The following is a 21,995-nucleotide window of genomic DNA, read 5'->3' as shown; positions in this document are numbered from 1 at the left end:
TATGGTAAAAAATATACGCGCTTTTTTAAAGTTGCCAAGGACCATGTGAGTAAGTACATTTGTTATCCTATGAGCCATGTTTTAAAATATTACGTTGTTTTTTCGTAATTTCCGTTGCTGTCTGGAGTAGGCTATAAAACGTAGATATTTTAACAGGAACGTAGGCAGGGGGCTTGATTTGGGAGTTCGGACCCCCGAAATACCGAATTTTGTACAAATTTAGTTTAATTCTAGGGATAAGTTTACAAATTTTAATATTTATCCTCAAATTAAATTTGAACCCTCCTAAATACCTTTGACCGTTCCGAAATAAAATCCTGCGTATAGATGTTCATTTTACTCCGACCTCACACACCCTCGCACTCTCAGTGGCAGTTGGCCCTCGCCCTCGTTCACCCTCACCCTCGCGAAAGGAATTGTCCGTCATCCTCGCGCACCCTCGCCCTCACGAAGGGAGTTGTTCATCATCCTCGCGCACCATCACACTCGCAGTGAAAGTTGGCCTTCGCCTTTGTTCACCTTCACCCTCGCGAGGATGGTTGTCCATCGCCCTCGTACTTGAAACTTCTCCTCGTCCTCGCGATGTGAGTTGTCCATCGCCCTCGCTCGCCCACGCCCTCGTGCTGGAAATTCGTCATTGCCCTCCCGTACCCTCGCCCTCGTCTCGTTCTGTAAATTTACGTACAAAATGTATTCTCTTATCTAGAAGTTTTTAGAATCTTTTGCGTCACGAGAGGTGCGAAAAGGGTGTTATCTAACAACATTTAAACCATTTTTATTATTGGAATATATTGTGTAATGATTTGAGTATCTTTAAACGTTCATAAATGCTCTTCACTGTGATTATACAATCACTTTTATCAATTTATAGGTTTTACGTACGGATCATTTAGCACTATAGTAGTGTTTGAGACCTAAGACTTGGGTGAACTAGTGTTGCTCACGAGATTCGAAAATGTTCTCGTTTTGTCTCGTAGTGCAAATTGTAAGTGACAACGGTGATGAGATTTAAAAAGTGTTGTTTTCAACGTATTGTTTCTTATAATTACTGACATATAAGGATATACGTATGTAAAATTTAGGTAAAGGACTAAGTTATTAGCACGAAATTAGTTTGGTGAATTTCATTTACAATTCCAACAATAACACCCTTCGTAATATGTGGTATATATTTTTTATGTGCAAAAATCATTGACAATTTTTTTAATGTTACTTTTGTGTGTAGAAGTTAGTTTTTATTTCTAGTACGGTGATGAGGAAGATGCCTCTACTAAATTCAAAGAAATCTCTGCGTCAGCACACGACGAAGTGTCGTTTGCCCTGTGGCAGCTTCAGATCATCGGAGAAATCTTTCACTGCCCCTCCCCTCAGGAGCCCATCGTGAATCCAGCCCTGGATAGCCTGTGGGTCATTCCATGTCAAATCACCTAGAGCACTGTGCTTCAATGTCTCAGATTCTCTTCAAAATTTTTTCATACAATAATACCAATGAAATTATGGTAAATTAATTTTTCTGATTTTTTGGATGAGAAATGAGCCAAGGAAAATTTTTTGAAAAATGTGAATTTGCTTTAATTTCACTTTTTGGCACTTAGCATCATGGAACTTAATTACCATACCTTCCTTATTTTTGAAGTTATTGGGTTCATCCAGGTGCGAAGTGAAAGTTTGATTTCTTTTCTTTCAGTAGATCTTAAGTAATATTGCAAAAGGTTACATTGTCAAACATGATCATATAAAGCAAATTTTACCGTTTTTACAAATTGTGCCATTGCTCAAAAGTTACAACTACGAAACTTTTAAAACTTTTTTGTACATTCATCTTAACACGTACATGGTATGGTTAGAAAATAAAGAAGGTGTTTTTGTATTTTTGTAATCATTATTTTTTTTATTACACAGAAATAAAATAATAATGTTATTTTATTATTATAAAACGGAAATATACAGTTTTAAGTTTTGTTACAAATTGTGTCATTGCTCGTAAATTACAACTGTTAAACTCTTGAAACGTTTTTTATAAGATCAGTTTAGCACATACATATATGATATGGTAAAAAATAAAAAGGGTGCTTTTGGTATTTTTGTACGTCAGAGTGCAATTCATGAATCTCTCTGGGCCATCTATATTCTACTGACCAGAAAATGAAGAATTTTGTTGGATACCTTTTGAAAATATCATCTGGAAAGTTCCTGTTCTATCTTTTACAAGCCAATCAGCCCGGACTTACGCGACTGAAAGCAAAATTAAAAGAAGACATCATATCATCAATGAAAAGAATGAGCTGTGAAATATAGAACACAACATTTTGTATGTAAAACTACGTAATTCTAAGAAAGTAGTGTAGAAGTTATCGATCTGGGCCATTTTTATCAAATTTTTAGTGATTTTTGGAACCAGATCTAGTAACTTTTTGTAGTCTTTTATGACCCCTTTTTCAATTCTAAAAAAGAGTATGAGGGTGTACGCATTCTCTTTTATGACCCTTATTTTCGACCCCTATATAACATTGCAGAGCATATAACTACTTTTCGCAAACCCTATGTAACATAGCAAAGACTACTAACATAACAGACAATAAACCGGTGTACTCGTTCTCTGTTATGGCTCCTATATAACATAAGAGTATGAACACCAATTTTTGCAACACATAGCAGAGCTAATAAAAGAGTACGACTGGAGTACCAAGCCAGTATTTACCGAATACTACTAGTATTAAAGAAAATTCAGCCAGGATGGTTAAGGGAGTAAATAGGTCAGTGTTGAAGCGCTCAAAGTATTTGGTTCGATCCAAGATCACATGAATTTGTAGGCAACAACAATGTGGTCATGGACTTTCTCAGAGCTCTCAGTTCAGAGCTTAAGGGAATCAGGTCCAATTACCAAAGATATAAGGAAAAGAGACATTATCTTTAAGTACATGGAAAAATTAACATTGTTTTTCAACTTCTAAGCTCTGAAAAGAGGTTAAGATAGAGATCTTAAAGAGGAAATATGTCCAAAATGACAAAGAGGACTCGATCCCCTTGTGCACTAAACGTGCTATATAATCAATCTTCCATCTCCATTTATTGACACACGTGTTCCTTTCAGCATAAAGGGCATTAATTTTTTTATTTTCTATTTCCTAATCCATGTGATCGGCCCCAAGATTTGAGCCAAAGAATTCCTAACTACGAACCGAGAATATCAACAGCTGCCATATAGACCTACAATGTTCTGTATATGTCAACCTTTGTCAGCATTGCTTTCTTTCTGACTAATCTTCTTACATTTTGATCAATCTTAACATTGTGTGTTTCCTGTAGCCTTTTATACAATAGAACCAAGTCAATGCAATCCCTATTTCTAATTCATGTATGCTATGTTATTTTCACAAACATTACCATTTAACTGTTTTATTGTTAACACTTGGAGTATAAAACACAATGAACATCCTGTATGGTGGCTATTCTTCACATACAAAAGAAACAGCGTCGAAGCGAGGCTTGCTTAAGGTCACATGATGAAATAGTTCGTAATGAACCTGAATACAAAGATCAAAACTATATTATGATGCTGATTTTATCCTACGTTTATTTGTTTCATTGATAATAATTTACCTTCCATTTCTCAATTTTATTCTTGCAGATATGGTTAGGTGCTTACTTGATATCAACTGACTCTAATATAGGGAATACGTACCATAAGAAGTCCGGACAACTTGTGAGGTGAGTTTTAACCTAACTCGGCTTTTAGTTTGGTTTTATTTGTCTTCTGGCAGTGAGTTTGAGTTGTTGTTTGCTTTTGTAAGATTTATGCAAAATCCTATTAATGCGATGGACTGTAGCTTATTTCTCAGTTATAACTATTGATGGAGAGAATTCCCTAGCGAGTAGAGTCTATAAACATCTCCATTGTCGGCGCAAGAATATTTGAAGAACAACTCAGATTGTCCTCTTAGTTCCAGGAGGCGTTCGGCAAAAAATTATCTAGCAAAACCACATGTTGGTCACATGTTTGAAGTAGTGTCTACTACTCTGCCTTTTCGTGGGAAGGATGGACGATCGTCGGTCTTTAGAGACAGTACCTTACAAAATATAGATTGGGCCATACTTAGATAAAATATGTACTAATTGCTCGTTCTAATGTAAAATCCTCAAAGTTTATGCGTAATACATGTAAAAACATGTCACAAGTAGGATAATGGGAAACGTTCATTGCGCAAGAGGTCGGAGTGTATGTACTAATTGGTATGTACTAATTGCTCGTTCTAATGGAAAATCCTCAAAGTTTATGCGTAATACCTGTAAAAACATGTCACAAGTGGGATAATGGGAAACGTTCATTGCGCAAGAGGTCGGTCATTATACTCTAGTGGGACTCGAACTAACCTTTAATTAGGTCTCACGGTCTACAGCCGAATGTCTTAGATCATGGGCTAGGGCGACAGCTTGCAATTCCAACAAATGTGTTTCCAGTAGCCCCTCTTGTTACAGGATGGAATGTATTTTGTATTGTCTGAAGTTTAAGCCTATTTCGCTCTGATGGAATATGTCTATTAAAATGTTTTGTTTACGGTATTCATTATTTAGACGAATTATATGTTATTGATATAGGTTCTGTTACATATTCGTTCATAAATATTATATGCAGTATCAGGATTATTTACGGTCTTTCATAGAAATTCACTGGTGTATGCGCAGTAGAAACAGAAAGATACGCTTTACTGACATTTCTGATACGAGTCACGACATAAATGTCTAGCAAACTGTCAACAGACTCTAATGGTTGTGGAGAACTGTCTGTTGCTCTGCGAGGAAAAATCGTAGGCCAAGCAACAATGCAACAAACTGTTCCTCAGATCGCTAGGAGGGCTACGATAAGAAAACAGTGGAAACAGTCAAGATTGATTCTTGGCTGCGACATGAAGAAGGGGTTGAACGATTCACGTCTCTGTCAAGTAGTGGGAGGTCTAAAGTGACAACTGCCGCTCAAGATAAAGGATTAGTTACAGAAGTAAGAAACAGAGCTCTACGTCACACGACCATCCTTTTGGACAAAACCAGGGAATACAGTCTAATTGTTCTCATGAATCAATAAAGAAAATATTGTCGGAGGCTTCTAAACTGTTCAAGATCCGCTACGAAGACTCTCCTCACGGAAACTCACAAAACTTGACGAATGAGATAGGTATAGAAGAACATAGCCCAATCTCAATCATATTGGGACTTAGTCGTCTGGTCAGGTTTTAAAGTCTAACCAGCAAGGCAAAATTATGTTGAACGGAACACACGGAATCAGGTGTTTCGAACAAAATATTATCAGAACTTCTTGTTCAGGACGAGTATAAGCACACTTCTAGATATATATGAGGGTTGCTGGTGTGCCAATTTGGTTGCAGTGCCTAGAAGAATGAACAGCAGTATTTACGTTAATATCCTCGAAAATACGTTGTTGCCTTCCTTAGAAAGAAACTTCCCCGAACGTATGCGGGACGACAGTGCTGTTCACAGTACTCGTCAAACACGAGAGTTTCTAAGTGAACATCTGGAGCTAATTTGTGTAGAGTGTTCCCCCTCTATCCCGAGAGTTCAACTCAATTGAACATCTGTGGGCCTATATAGTGCAAAAATAGGCAATTAGGCGTCAGGACTTGAGATGCAAAAAAGCCGGCTTTTTTGAATCGATGGTTTTTTTCACATAAAAAGAGAGAGAGAAAAAACGAGAATTTTGGAAATTTTTGCTTTTTTTTCATTTTCATGATTTTTCTATCTAAATAGCTTTCTTATAGTATATTCTATAGTTAGATAAGAATTTAATGACCTAAATGCCATATTTCGCTCTGAAATTCACCATCAAGATGGATGGAGCTCATGTTTTACGAATTAAAGCTAACATGAAGAATGTTGTATTTGAGGGCAATTTTAGAGGCTATTTAACTTTATTTTAACTTTTGAGTTATCGACTTTTTTCTTCTCTAATCATTTTAGTTTGTCATCCGTGTTTCATTTCTAAGAGCTTAGTACTCTAACTTCTAGCGCAAAAGTTAAACTTACGTTTTTCTATACACCGTATGTCCGTCAAAGCGTACGTTTTTCAATATATCCGTCAAACCGTACTTCCACATTTTTGTTATACTGTAGATGTGCAACCGTTACAGTACTGTATAATTTTCCGAATACAATCTTGAATACCAATTTATACAAATAATCAGTAGCAGATTTAGAAAAGTACTTTGGGAGGGGTTTCTCTGATTGTTTCGTTTTCTAGAGAGTCCTAATGTTATTTGAGAAGTGCTTGAAGTTTATGAGTACAGGCATAACTAATATTTCGTTTCGTTTATATGTTTAGCAATAATCTTCCGGATACAACCTTGAAGATTATTTTATACTGAGAGTCAGTGACGGATTTAGAAAAGTATTTTGGGAGGGGTTTTTCGTAGTAATGTTTAGTTTTTCTAAACATTCGTACTTTTCATTTGACGGGAGCTTAAAGTTCATAAGTAAAGGCATAACTAATAGATATTTCGTTTGTTTTAGACATTCCGTAACTTTGGGGGACAGGCTTCAGTCCGAAAGACCGCCCCCCTAACCTTCGCAAAACCATCACTTCTGGTAATTAGTAATAATAACGATTTAAAAACAATAAAAAAGGAAGTCGGCCAACTCACAGTACATGCACTATTTCTACATTCACAGATGGAATGAAGAAAGGCTTTGTCAGAATGGTCGTATGCTGGGTTAAATCCCGGACTTCCCGATAGAAGCGCAAAAGCTAACCACTCAGTCATATTTGTTGTGCGTATTCCGTAGTCCTTTTTGGGGGAGAGTTCCGTAATGTTATGTTGAATCCATCTTGTTAAAAATTCAGAAAACTTGACGATTGGGTAAACCGTGATGATGATTATGTAAAACTTAATTGTAGAATTTCGAGAATATACAGAACCAAAAGCTCTAGATGTGCAGCCTTTAAGTGTATCATAAATAAATCTAAGTATTTCTCTTATGTTTTATTTTAATTTTATTTTGTTTCAAAAAGAGGGTATGGATTATTTTGAAGTAAAAATACTACGTACAATTTTGCTACCGATAGTTAGTTGTGTACTTTTTAAAGAAGTGTTTACTTTTAGGAACTGGTTTAAACCAAAAAATAAAAAGAACGAAAAATGCGAACCGTATGAACTTCATGGTCACGTTTCCACATATCAAACCATTTGCATTAGTTTTATTTCCTTTTCACCTTTTAATCAAGGTGTCCCATGTTCAATTCTCGATCGAACCATAACCCTTTTTTCATGCGTAAACCAAGTAGCAGTTCGGATGTCACTTTAAGCGAAAGTCTTCTCCTTGATAACCTCTTTATTACGTAAGGTAGTTAAGCCTAAACATACGAAACGAAACCAAATTGTATATTTCTGCATGCTTGAATGTATGTTGTTTTATATAGAACCCAAGGTTGCTTAAATATATTGATAGAAATTGGTAAAATTTGTCGATTGCCTATGTATCTTCCAACATTAGGTTGGATTGGACTTTCTATGATATCTACATACTAAATTTGTAATTTAATGCCTCAGTTTTAGCGTACTGATTATGATACGTTGACCTCTAAATTTTACATCCAAAGCAATAAGAGGATTTTCCTGTTATTGTTTTACATTTAAAGCAATGACGGGATTTTCCCGATGGCTAGGGCGGGAGTTTCTTAATTTAAGAAATTTACTGGCCGGACTTCTTTAAGCTTATGGGACCTCTTCCAGCATAACTCCATTGTTGCATAATAACATCAAGGCGAAACAAACTTATTTCTGTGAATATGTAATATAAATATATAAAGCAAAGTATCTAAATAAAAAAAAACCTGGTTTAAACCTCCTCCAAAAACGATTTTTTGGCATTTTCAAAAACAACCATGGTTCTCGCCAACCCTGCTTACTTTTGTATATAAGAAGTTAAGAAATTCTTATTATATACATTGGTTAATCCTTTGGAATTCATAATGTAAATATGTTGAAGTAAAATTGTTTGAAATATCTTTTCGAAATCCATGGTTTATTTTCGAGGTTTTATATTATTATCAGCATCAACCACTAATTAAATGACTTTTTGTGTTATAGAGAAGCGAAACAAAGACTGCTTTATCAATTTAAAGCAGAATTTTGAAAAAAGTCCAAAATTTCCCAAGCAAAAAAGCGAAGCAGAAAAAACCGAGTTTTTTCCCAAAAAAGCCGTTTTTTTTTCGAGCCCTTGCATCTCTAGTCAGGACAGAAACCAAATGGTTCTTCAAACCCATAGCACAAGGAATATATAACGAAAAGATTGTGGTCTGTCGAAGGACGGAAAATCGCACCGCAATAGCATAAAATTGGGAATTAAAGTTAATATACTAAGAATGAAAGTAAGGAAGTCCAGTGATGGTTACGCCTTCAAAGGTTCGACAATCGGTGAGCTCATCACATGTGTAACCACATAAAACAGATTACTGTCAAGGCTGAAAATCAGCTATCTGCTAACACAATTACCGGTGAGTGGTCAAAGATAAATTATTTCAATTCCTCTAAACGACTACTGAAGCCCTTACTCTTCCATTGGAAAAGTGTCATATTTGAAAGATTAATGTTCAACCCATATCTTCCCATTGCCCCAAAAATGGGACGGTCTACTTTTTCTGTTTTCTTTTACGCGCTATGTTATTTAAAAATAATTTTTATGAACAGATGACTTTGGTATCTAGCAACACTAGACCTGCAATTTCAGCTTGCAATTTGCTTACTAAGTGCTTACGGAAAGGAGTGAATTTGGTGGAAACTCAACAAAACGTCAAGTTGGAAAAGTTGAGTTGTTTTTTCCTACCTTTTAGTATTTTAACTTTGATCAATTTCATTTGCTCATTATATTAAGTCCTTTCATATTCAAAAACAATATATAACTTGTACGAATACTGTAGCTTTATATTGTTAACTGACATAAAATTCAGACGCCCCAATAATTGGGCAGTGGAAACTGTAGGCGTGGTAGGAGTTAAATCTGCAGAAGTTGTTGGTTTGCATGACTTTACCTGATTCTTGCAATTTGAATGTAAATAGAAAACGATATTGCGTTGATTGATACAGAATATTGTTTGATATTTTATTTGTGTGTGTGTGTGTTTAAAGTTATCTCAAACGTGGGTAATGTAGATGCAAGAAGCAAATATTGTAAATATCGTTGTCTATTTACATCCAAACTGCAAGAATCAGATAATGTTATGCAAACCAACCACTTATGCACATTGTACTCCCACCAAGCCTACAGTTCCTACTGCCCCATTATTGAAGCGTCTGGGTTTTATATCACTTAACAATATGAATTAGTCCCAGAAGCGACAGTCCTTAGCGACAGGAACTGTTATCTGTCCTATGAGCGACCGATTCATTTACATTTAGATGATGGAAGATGATATGATTCCATCTCGTAAAGTATGTTTGCCTCTGGCGTTATTAGCACCCGAACAACCTTGGTATGAAATATGTACGTGCCAGTGATACTGTTCGTCAAATATATTTTTCCTCTACTGTGAGTGCAAATAAAACTTATTTTTATTTTGAGTTAGATTTGACATAAAACATATCAAATAACTTAACGAGACAACAGGGATATTTCCATGAAAGGTATATTCCTATGTAATTATTGAAAATGCAGTTGTAATATCCCCCTTTCTTCAAAAGCTTTGTTTTCTGTACTTAATTTGATTCAAATCTAATTACTCACTAAGCCCAGTAATATATTTTATTTTGAAAAACTTAAACGTGTAACAGTTTCGCCGTGAATAAAATTTTAAAAAATGTCAATGACAAAAGACAGCTTTTAATATCCCTTACATCTGATTGGCTATTCTCAACCAATCCCACGAATTACAATGCAGTTCACTCTAAACAGTCCAAAAGGTAAACAAACTCTTTAAACTACCTTCTTCCCTATTGTAAGCTACTAAAACGTAAACTAATTGCTTAATTTGCCTTCCTCCCTTATTTTGACTTATACATAAAAGCTTGTCGTGTAGCAATCTGAAATAGTACCATATAACTAGACGAACTGCGAGAGATTTAAGTCCTGCGACAGATTTGTAACTTGTGTAATAATTTCTTCGAATACACCGTGTTTCTAGATTTCTTTGATATCCTCAAGTGGTGAACACCCTCTTTCCATGGGCACCCGATGGGAAGGCAGGGTTGCCCCCCTGGCTCACAAAAATGTATACGTAATATAGCAAACCACATGTATTAAGTATCAGATATACAAGACGTGATACAGCAACCATGGAGATGCCCTTCCCTAGAAAATTTTCTTCGGGCGCTCCTACCTCTTTCTGATTTATTTCTTATGCCATAAACATATTCAATCTAAACTTATGCTTCGTATAATTTTAACATGAAATTTTTAATTATATTAGAATCATAGACAAAGGCGGAGCTACTCTAAATATTTAGTTAGTTTTCCTCTTGATATAGTCAATGTATTCATACAAATTAATTCAAAAAATATAGTATTAGGAAAAACGTATAAAAGATTGTTAATGTAATGAGAGCATTCTCACGTATTAAATTCAAGTAGAGCGAAATTTTTCATAGTACATTTTGTTAGGTTCTAAATCACATTAGCATGAAACAAGTTAAAGAAGAGAGAACTTTATATTCTTCCATTATCTTAGTATGAACGAATCGGTGACTCATAGGGCAGTTAACAGATCGAATCGGTCGCTCATAGGACAGTTAACAGTTCCTGTCGCTAATAGGACTGTCGCAAGTGGGAAGAAACAAACAATATAAAGCTATACGCCCCTAATATTCGTACAAGATATATATTGTTTTTGAACATGAAAGGACTTAATATAATGAGAAAACGAAACTGATCAAAGTTGAAGTACTAAAAGATAGAAAAACAGCTCACCTATATACGTTTTTCTCTTAATTATATGTTATTAATATTTGTTTACTCCAGTTTATAAAATATAAGGCATAAAGTGCTAAATAAAACAAAACGTTCATATTCGCTCCTTTTCTTCACTTGTAAGTACAGTGCATCTAGCCTATACTGGTACTTTTCATGTCACCTATCGTCCGGTGCCTATTGCTCCACTTTCGTGGCGATCTACTGCACATAAGTAAACGGCCAGAAAAATAAATTGTCATTTTCTTGATATTACTCGGACTCTAAATAGGCAAAGTAAAGTGAAAAAGAAAGAAAACAAGGAAAAAATAATTTGGGAAGATATGTGATAAGACAAACCTCACTTCGGATATCAGAGCGAATTGTCTACTCAGTATCCATCAATTTGTCCTCCACCATATATGATTTCATTGAAATCGAAGGTGGCTCCCAAATTGATGGAAATTTCGGCTTCCTTTGTGAGAGAACAGAATCGTTAAGACAACAATTCATGTGCTGATTTAATTTGAAGCTAGCAATGCATGGCGAGGGACAATGAGGCGGCATTACTTTGAGGCCACCATTACTAACATCACATGTTGTTTTTGGAGGCTCGTTAAATAAAGCATCGAGTGGGGTTCTCGATTCAGGACTCTTAGATTAGAAAGTTCAGATGGGATGGAAACATTAAATGTCTGTCGTCACATATTTTTGGAGAAATAGCTAGCTGCAACAGAAGCAAACGAAACAGGAAGCGAGGTTACGATTCCTTCTTTGAATTAACTCGTAGAATATTTAGCGGATATCTTTCCTAAAACCATAAATTCTCTGATACACTTGATCCGTTGAAAGACTGAACAATCCCTAGATCAAACTGAATAATTACCCTTACAATTAATATAATAGGGCTTAGACGTTGTGTGGGACTTCGTACCATGCGAATAGAGGGACAATTCGCATAAATAGCAGACTTAGCATTACACGACGTGCCAGTTTGTCCGAAATGTTGACACTTAAAGCAGCGATCAGGGCTCGGTGTTAATGGTCAAACTTCGAGCCGATAATAATTAGTCTTCACCAATTCCGGAAGTGTAAATAAACTGAAAGTAAGAATCAGTGACCGTGCTGAAACAGTTCGCCTGATTTCTTACTTTTAATCCTAACTACTGCTATATGTTGTTAAATGTAAGGGATGTTTTCTAGACATACTGCCGGTAAGAAAGAAAAAAAAAACTAATAGTTTGGCATAGATCATTGTTAGAGCTAATTTAAGGTATACATTTGTAACAAAACTTATGCAAACTATTTCCATGAATACACATGTTATTCGTGAGAATCTGGATTCATATACCGAGTAATGCATCCTATAGCGCTCAAAAAAGATCATAATTTCAACATTGGTGTTATTTAAATTTACAAGAATTAGTTCTCAAAGAATTGAAACAAGAGAGTATCCCTCTGTAGCATAGAGATAACAGTGCAAGCTTTCGATGGGTGTGGTCCCAAATTTTATTCCTTGTGGAAGCACTGAACGAGAACAGTGTACATTTAATATTGAGGGTCCCAGCATAAGATTTTCATGCGTTTGCTGTAGCACAATAATGTAAATACAAAATATGTAAACAAACAAACAATATTCGTAAGTTCTACTGAGAATTATTGTTTATAACACCATCATTAGATATAGTAATTATAGTTTATTAGCTTTCGAAAGCTAATTGAACGTTCTTATGTGATTACCGAAATATCTTGATCGATTCGAGTCTAATGTTCATCTGCAGTACCTAGGCGAAATGTGACGGAGTTTATTGTTTAATGTGGGCTATAAATTAGTTTTATATTCGAGGCACATTCCATTGCCTGGAATGGAACCTGAGCTCACGCACAAGAAAGACAGCAGGTGTACTACTTCTCTATGAACGGGCAGTTGAATCTCTAAGAAGAACTCTCTCAAATATGTTTGTCCATTCTAAAATTATTGAAATGTAAATGTAATCAAAGTGAAAGAAACTCTGGGACAGTTATTTAAAGATCTTATTATACTTATATACATTATTCGAATATTTTGATAAAGTAGAGCAACATTGAGTCGGTCCTTTGTTGATCAGTTATATATTATGCATAATCAAGGTCATGACCCTCTTATATATATATATTCTTTTCAGGATCATAAAACAACGAAAACAAAAGAACGAATATTCGTAGCCAGGAAAAGAAGATATCAAGCTCAATTCATAAAAGAAACAAAAGAGTACGCGTTTGTTCACTGTCCAAAAGGATTCCATTCAAAGACGAAGTCGAGCTCCCTAGTGGTTATATGGTTAGCGTAAGCATCTTTGAGGTGGGAGACCAAGATTCGTTTCCAGTGCGACTCATGTGTTTCACATCCCACGTTCAGCTGTAGGCCCACGTCTCATATAGCCTCAGTGTTGAAAGGGACGCTAAACCCCAAATCAAACCTCAACCAACCGTCAAATCAATAGTTTCTACGAAGTTCTAGAAAGATTAGTCTGACAGCATTAATTTTCTTCCCACTTTCTCACTCTGTCTGTACTGTACATGTCATATTACAGAGACAAGTGAAGAACTGAACAACTCACGAAAGTGGTGAATTGCTATAGACAACCATATAAACGTAGCATTTATAGGCCTAAATATAAAAAGGTTAGAATGAGTTTGTAGCAAACTTGGATACATGATAAATAATTTTTTTAAAGAAAAAAAAAAACTTTCTTATAAATTCATATCCGAGTACCCCTCATTGGATCTCTACAAGACTTTCAAATTACTAATATTTTGTGTTTTGCAATTCAGATTAAAGCAAAGCACCTGAAATGTTCGTCAACCCGTTATATATAGCTCTTCTGCTGGTTGCGTAGCACAAGGATATGAACCCTAGCGATGCTCTAGCGACAATGTTAATCATGGTAGCCCAAAATGACTCCCGAAACGTAGAATTAAAAAAATAACGGCACTTTTTTGAAAATTTGAATGAGAACTGGCAAACCTACAGAAAACTTGAAATCGGCCAGCAAAAATGCCACACATTGATATGACGGTTTCTAGAGTTTGTGGTTTTTGTGGAAGTAAAGATTCCAAATGGATGAATCGAGTTGAGGGATGAGACATAGTGCGCCTGATAAGAGGATGTGAAAATATGTGTATGTGCAAAGTTATAGCGGCTGAGCGCCATAAGAAACGGAGGGGGAGGAGGTCAAAGTTGGTGGGAGAAGGGCTATGTTGTTATAGAAATACATCAAATAAACTGTTGAATCGTAAAAATAGTGAAAGATAGACAATACAAACAGTGGTAGTTTCACATATTGACGAAAGAAAACTGGACAGAGTAGATCACGAACCTCCGCTGTCATCTTGAAATCCGCCATTTTGAAATCTGTGATATTTTTTGAAATGGAAAAATAGTCATGTGTTATATCAATTAGGGCCATCATGTTCTCAAAAAGTCTATTATGAACTTTATTTATCGTTATCTGTACTTATTTGAAGATTTAGGATCATATTTATAGTTATTAACGAAAAGCTAGGACACTGATACTCGTAGACATATGTCGAAAGTTTGGATTATCACGAAAACACATGTAAGTTATATATATATATATATATATATATATATATATATATATATATATATATATATATATATATATATATATATATATACAAGAAAAATAACAGTGAAATTCGATATCCGAGTCGTATATTATTACATTATTATTATTTACGACATTACTTCTAATTTGCTTCATATAGTGCCGGAGAGAAGTGTTCCGATCTGGAAGAACCTCTTCCGTTTTTCTTTCTTTTCTTTTCTCCGTCGACAACAATGTGGAATTTATATTGCTACCTTTTGTTAAATGGCATACTACAGTGAAACCTCTACTAACGGACACCTCTATAAAGCGGACACCTCCCTTAACGGACATATTTTGTAATCCCCAAAGTCTGTAATAAGAAAAAAACATATTGGCAAACCTCTCTAAAGGGGACACTCTCTAGTACGGACACGGACAGTCTTTTCTGTCTTTTATAGGTATTATTTACCTCCGTATTACGGACACTTTCTCTAACAAATAAGTTGAAAAGTGTAGTAAAAATACATTTTTAGTAATTCATACATGTGTCACCAAGGAAGCATTGTGAAAATATTTTGCCTCCTCAACTGTCTGCTCAGCAACCCAGATGAAGCGTCTCTGTTCAACAACACTCTTATGTCCTTTGCTTGCATTTCGCTCCCACCCAAGCTATTTTAGGCACAAAAGTGATTGACAGTTGCCCGCCGTTAGGGATGACACGTTATGCTACTGTCCCGTTGGAATCCCTAACCAACCAGAAGACAAATTTAGTATTTTTTGCCCTCAGGTATATATATTATCTCAAAAAGGACACTTCAGGACTGCAATTAGCTCACAAATTAAAGCGCCATACTGAAAACGAAGGAAATACTGATAAGTGTAAAGTGCAGAGAACTATAACATGTTATTTCCATGTTGTGCCTCGAACATAAAGTATTGGACGACAAAGGATAATGCATGTAATATTCGTAAATACGTGATTCATGCAAAAATATTTTTTTCTAATTGTATATTGCCTTGCTCACTAATTTACATAACAAAATACTGAAACCTCTTGAAGGCGGACATCTCTCTATAGCGGACAATTTTTGATTCCCCACGGCTGTCCGCTTTAGAGAGGTTTCACTGTAATGTAGACCATAATACAATAAAATCTAATAGATTGGAATACAATAAGTACGCGCTGTACGTAAACCACTTTTTTTTCACCACTTGCTATATTTTTCATTCAACTTTCTTTGTCCACCTTCATAAGCAATAGCAACTTGTAGTCTGGAGGAAATTCATCGAAACTAAAAATTTCAGTATGTCTAATGTTTCTCGGTGGCTTTTACATAATTTGAGGGTGCTGAATGTGAATCTACCGGGTGTACAAATGTACACCATGAGCGTTTCGAGTAATTCAAGATGGCGGCTGTAAAATTGATAGGAATATTTTTGTATATTTTATCAAGATGGGTATCAAATTATATGTTTTTGGGTTGCAGATTCCAATAATAATGTCAAAAATGTTATGAAATTGATACAAATCGAGGTATTCAATATAGCGGCCGTAAAATTGACAAGAATATTTTTGGAGTATTGTATCGACATGGGTATCGAATTATATGTTTTTTGGGTTGCAGATTTCAATAGTTACTTCAAAAACCTTATGAAATTGATAGAAATCAATATATTCAATATGAAATATTCAGATTCGCGACCCTCGAGCTAGGTGCATACTTAGAACAATATCTGATACACTGAAATTTTGGATTGAGTGTTGATGCTTTCTCCGTCACCGCAACTCACCTTGTTTGCGCTCCAGAACATTTTTTCCACATTTTGGGCTTCTCTGTATTTATTTACAAAACCATTCCTTTCTGTGTGCAAAAGAAAACAAACAACACAAGCTTAGGTTTGAAGATTTTCTTGTATTTTTTTCCTAGACGTTTTCTTAATCAAGAATTATGTTGCTGGCCACATTAATGCGAAATATGTACATTTACAATACAAAATGCCGATGTTTCTATGTTACTCCGCAACAAAATAATAAATATCACAGATCAGTCACTTGTCAGTCTTCGTCAGAAGAAGTATCTATGTTTTCGTCATCTAGACTCCTAGTATTTTGACATGTGAAGATATTCTGGAATCGTTTAGAGGCTTCACAATTGCAGAAGTCAGTGCAGCTATTATGATTTGCCACACAGCCACAACGTCCTTTACACATGTTTTCAGAAGAACAGCCGCAACTCACTCATCAAAATTAAGATTTTATGATTTATTATTACTCATGTCAGTAAATATTTTTTTCAAAAATAGGGTTCAGAAATGACAACATAAACTTCTTTTGCAGCCGCCATATTGGGCACCATATTGAATATCTCGATTTGTATCTATTTCATAACATTTTTGCTTTATTATTGGAATCTGCAACCCAAAAAAAACATATAATTTGATACCCATCTTGATAAAATATACAAAAACATTCCTGTCACTTTTACAGCCGCCATATTGCCCGCCATCTTGAATTACTCAAAATGCTCAAGGTGTACATTTGTACACCCGGCAGATTCAGATTCAGCACCCTCAAATCAGCTAAAAACCGCTGAAAAACATTAGACATACTGAAATTTTTGGTTTGGTCCAAAAGTAGGGTTTTTCCTCCAGACTATTGGGACGAGCATAGCATGTCATATATCGGGATGAAAAGTGAACTACTGTAGTTGAATACAGCAAAGAAGTTTTAACGGAATATAAGTTATCGGTTGAGGTGGCTTTCTCGAGTGTCTATCCTGTTGCATTTCGAGCATGTGTTATGACGGTATCTAAAGGGATAAAACAGGCCATAATTCATTAGCGGTTAGTGATATTACAAAATAGACAGTAGCATTGCATTCCTGATCAAAACACAGTCTTAACACATGTGTTATATGGCTACTTTTCAATTTTAAAAAAATATCACAGATTTCAAAATGGCGGTGGAGGTTCGTGATCTACTCTGTCCAGTCTTCTTTCACCAATATGTGAAACTACCACCGTTTGTATAGTCAATCTTTCACTATTTTTACGATTCAACAGTTTATTTGATATATTTCTATAACATAGCATAGCCCTTCTCCCATCGACTTTGAATTCCTCCCCTTCCGTTTCTTATGGCGCTCAGCCGCTATAACTTTGCACATATACATATTTTCACATTCTCTATCAGGCACACTATGTCTCATTCCTCAACTCGATTCATCCATTTGGACCCTGCCTTTACTTGTAAGATCTCATTATCGAGAGGAATTGATCATAAATATTTAAATGAAGTCAGGGACGTAGCCAGAATTCTGAGTTTGGGGGGGCCACATTTGCAAATTAAATAAACCATATATATATATATATATATATATATATATATATATATATATATATATATATATATATGTGTGTGTGTGTGTGTATTATATTGTGTACTCACGATAATTCGCTGAATCGGGTGGCGCGGCAACCGCGGATAATCAACACGAAAACATCGTATGGAGAACTCACCAGTAAATTGTTTGAAGTTAAACTTTAACTACTCTTTAGGGGGTTAGAAAAGAAAAGTGCACCTCTCCTACGAAATGCGATAATGAAACAATAATTTAAAAACTATGTATTAGTAGTGTTGTTTACTTATGCAAGGACATCCAACTAGAACATTAAAAAACGCAATACTTCATATAATTACTTTTTGATACATTTATATATACTGTACATTTTTGCCTTGTAGCTTTATATACTTTGTAGCTTGATAAAAATAGTTACAAATAATATAGTAACAAGTAATAGGTAACAGGTAATACAGTAACTACCCTAAAAAGTGACATGATTTTCATGAGGTTCCCTAAACTGAACACACAGGCTCTCAAGACATATTTTTGCGTTAAAATGTAATATTCTACATAGTTAAAGAAACACTATAGCCTATACTAGACTAATAAACTTCAATATTTCAACTGACTATTATGTAAATTTAATAACCATTAACAAACTTTAGCATTTATTAAAGCTCTTGACTTCCTTTATATATTAGTACATTTTTATTGTTCACAAAATCGTTAACGTCTTCCGTGCGTCTCAAACATATGAATATTAAAGAGGCCTACAATACTTGAACGTCCGTAAGCATAAAAAATCTAATCAACGAAGTACATATACAATAGTAATTGGTAAAATAATGGTCTAATGTTACACCACCACTTTTTATGCTGTTCTTGCATCCACCTGACAATGTTGTGCCGCATTGCATTTACAAATTACCTGCTGGATACAAACTGTAGCGCATCTGCGACGACTTTCTGAATAGGCCTATGTCAATAATTTTATCTTCTTCAAGCTTAGAGGCTATCTCTTGTTCTATTTCAAGTGCGGCTAATGCTGATGTTCTGTCCTGGCCAGACTTATAACGAAGATATTATTTGATCAGTGGCGTATTTAGGGGCTCTGGGCTTAAGCCTTCCCCACGAAATTTTATTTACTATATTAAAGTAAATGACATATCTTGCAGAATTTTAATATTTCCAGGACTAAAGTTAGCAAAGTCCCGAAACAAAATCGTAAATACGCCACTGGATTTGAGAGTTTTATGCACGCTGAAAGAACACTCACAAGAAGCTGATAACGCAGGTAGCGTCAAGGCTATTTCCAGCAAATTCGTAATTTGGGAGAAAATTGCCTTGGGCAGAACAGCTCGCAAGTCCGAGATATTTGTAATTTCTTTCTCCATAAGAGATACTACGTAATTTTTACAATAACGAATTCATATTCAGGAAAATCTATTTCGAATTGCGTAGCACACTCTTCCATTGCCTCCTTCATCAAGAACAGTTTTGTTTTAAGATGACATGCTTGAATACCACCAATTACAGATATATTTTCCTTGCAGAATTTTCTGACGAACGCGTTCACAATGTTGTCATCATTCTCCTAAATTTTCGTAAATAACTATAAAGATGGTCCTAAATTTTCCAAATAAGTACAGATAACGATCACTAAAGTTCATAATTGACTGTTTAAAAACATGTTGGCCCTAATTGATATATCACGTGAGTACCTTTCCATTTCAAAAAATATCACATATTTCAAAATGACAGATTGCAAAATAGCGGCGGAGGTTTCTGATCTACTTTGCCCATTTTTCTCTTTTCAATATGTGAAAGTATCACTGTTTGAATTGTCTATCTTTCACTATTTTTACAATTCAACAGTTTATTTGATATATTTCTATAACATAACATACCCTTCTCCCACCAAATTTGACCCCCTCCCCCTCCGTTCCTTATGGCGCTCAGCCACTATAATTTTGCACATAAAAATATTTTCACATACTCTATCAGGTGCACTAAGTCTCATCCTGCATCTCAACTCATCCATTTGGACCCTTTACTTGTTAGTCAGTTATAAAAAGTGCATTCGTATAGATTTTTAGCCCTTGGTACCTCAAGGCGACTATAAGGCTGGAATCACTATGGGGTTAAAAATGACGACTCCCAGCCCCAAAGTTACTGATCTTAAACTCACATTACCGTTCACTTAATGTTTAAGAAATAGCCTATAAATGGGTTTTAAAAATAACCTTAGAAGTATGAAAAATTTCAGTTTACTATGGATAATTTTTTTTTCATTTATTGTCGGATAAAAACAATTTGTAACATAATTTTAAATAAATATTTGAGGGGGCCAAACCAAGATTTGGGGGGGCCGGTGCCCCCCCGTGCCCCTCCCTAGCTACGTCCCTGAATGAAGTATTTTATCATTTAGGTTGTTGAAACAATCCTTCACTTTCACATGCTAAGAACACATTATTTTACCGTCCTCTTCTTGTTCAGTCTGCCATGTTTACGTCTTACAAAACGAGAAGTGTGGATTTTGAGGCAAAGGATGTCTAGGTGAACGAATATAGGATATTTGAGAACATAGTCTCAGTGACCTGCAAAATATAAAATGAAATGAAATCTTTAAGTTTTACGTCCCACGATTATGCCGGTTAGGCTAAAGGAGACGGTGATGATGAGAGATGAATGAAATGGTGGAATGAAGAAAGTGGGAGGAAACGGGAGAACCCCGAGAAAACCCACGCACACGGTGTTTGTCCACCACAATGTTCACTTGGCGGGAGCAGGGTTTGAACCCGGGACCCCAAGCACCAGAGGTGAACGCTCTACCACTGAGCCACCGCGGCCCTGACCTGCAAAATAAGAATTTTATCAATATGTAATGTATTCTCCTACTTATCTTTGTCTCAATATGTAATTTATATTTTCTTCGTTTGCTTAAAATTAAGTGAAAAAGAAGAATAATTTTCCCGCCTTTTATTTTTCGTTTAATTTTGAAAAAGAAAGGAACTTTACGCTAGATTCTCTCGTTATCATACATTTCGTGAAAAACTATTATACCTAGGTACATTCTCGGAAATTAACTGATGGAAAATGCCGTCAAGTATTCTTGGTGCTGGACAAATTAGAAATATTCTCAGTCATTCAAAGAAGATAAAATATAGCGAAGATGAACCAAGTTACGTACAAGATACCTCAGACGGAGTAACAAGAATGCAACACTAAGCATTTTAAATGCCGTATAGCGTTCAATAGAGTTTCTTCGTCCACATAACAGAACGCTTCTTCATGTGTATTTGTTACTGTTATAGTGAAGCAGAATTTTCTATTACGACTGCCGAAGTAGAATGGAAGATTAACATGATGTAACATCAAGCACAATTAATAAATCAGTGATGGCAAAGACCTTGAAGAAATAAATATTACAAAAGGTAATCATTCATACCGCAGAAGAGTCATATATAAAAATGTTGAAATGTTGACCCTTTTTGTTAGAAGTGTGACCTATCTTTGGGTTTCGTTCAAAGCTGAATCCTAATGTTTTCCATTTTAAAACAGCGTAGAGTCAACCACAGGTCAATGTTATTGAGATTTAAAAAAAGAAAAAAATAATATTCCAACCACAGACACACACATTTACACATTGAAAGAAAAAACATAGATTTAGCAAGAGGCAAGGGGTAGTATACGGTACCACATCAGGTAAAACTATCACGTGCCTAGTTTAGACGTTTCCTATTGCAAAAAAGAAAAACAAATACTTTCCAGTTAGGTAATAAGATGTTTTGTTTTATTAATTTATTTTTACCAAACCTTTTTTTTCTATTGTCTAATCCCTCTGTTTTTCTCAATATTTGCCTCACAATTGCAAATCCTTACTTTCGAGTGAAAGGTGACATTGCAGAATCACAAACATCCTTGTGGTTTTAGGTTATCCTTGCATCCTGTAAGCATTTATTAGCAATCAAATTATATTCGGAAATAATAGTTAAGGCTTAAAGCTTTTAATTGGCTGTAGTTCACAATCCGTCTCCTGTGCTTATTACAAACAAGTGAAATCCTTTTGCGAGTGATATTTTGTTAAACTTATTGAGGTAAGTCAGATCAATATTTTCTACCCTATTCAAAATTATAGGATTAGTAACAATCGCTTCTCACGTAAGTT

General features: G+C 35.3%; 1 protein-coding gene across 2 annotated transcripts in view; it reads left to right on the top strand.

The window, feature by feature from the left end:
* Nucleotides 1-3,596: 3,596 nt before the first annotated feature.
* LOC145693319 (clavesin-2-like) overlaps nt 3,597-21,995 on the top strand; it is an 84,082-nt gene continuing 65,683 nt past the window's right edge. Inside the window, exon 1 of one of the 2 annotated variants that reach the window (XM_081769202.1) lies at nt 3,597-3,711. The gene's annotated coding sequence lies outside the window, so the exon portion shown is untranslated. Of the gene's footprint in view, nt 3,712-21,795; nt 21,925-21,995 lie in introns of those variants that run through there. The other variant, XM_081769203.1, reaches the window with a different exon arrangement.

Source organism: Thermobia domestica, chromosome 8, assembly GCF_964235325.1.
Source record: "Thermobia domestica chromosome 8, izTheDome1.hap1.1, whole genome shotgun sequence".
NCBI classification, from domain to species: domain Eukaryota; kingdom Metazoa; phylum Arthropoda; class Insecta; order Zygentoma; family Lepismatidae; genus Thermobia; species Thermobia domestica.
The sequence above is the reverse complement of the archived record's forward strand: the minus strand, read 5'-3'. Positions and strand labels throughout refer to the sequence as shown.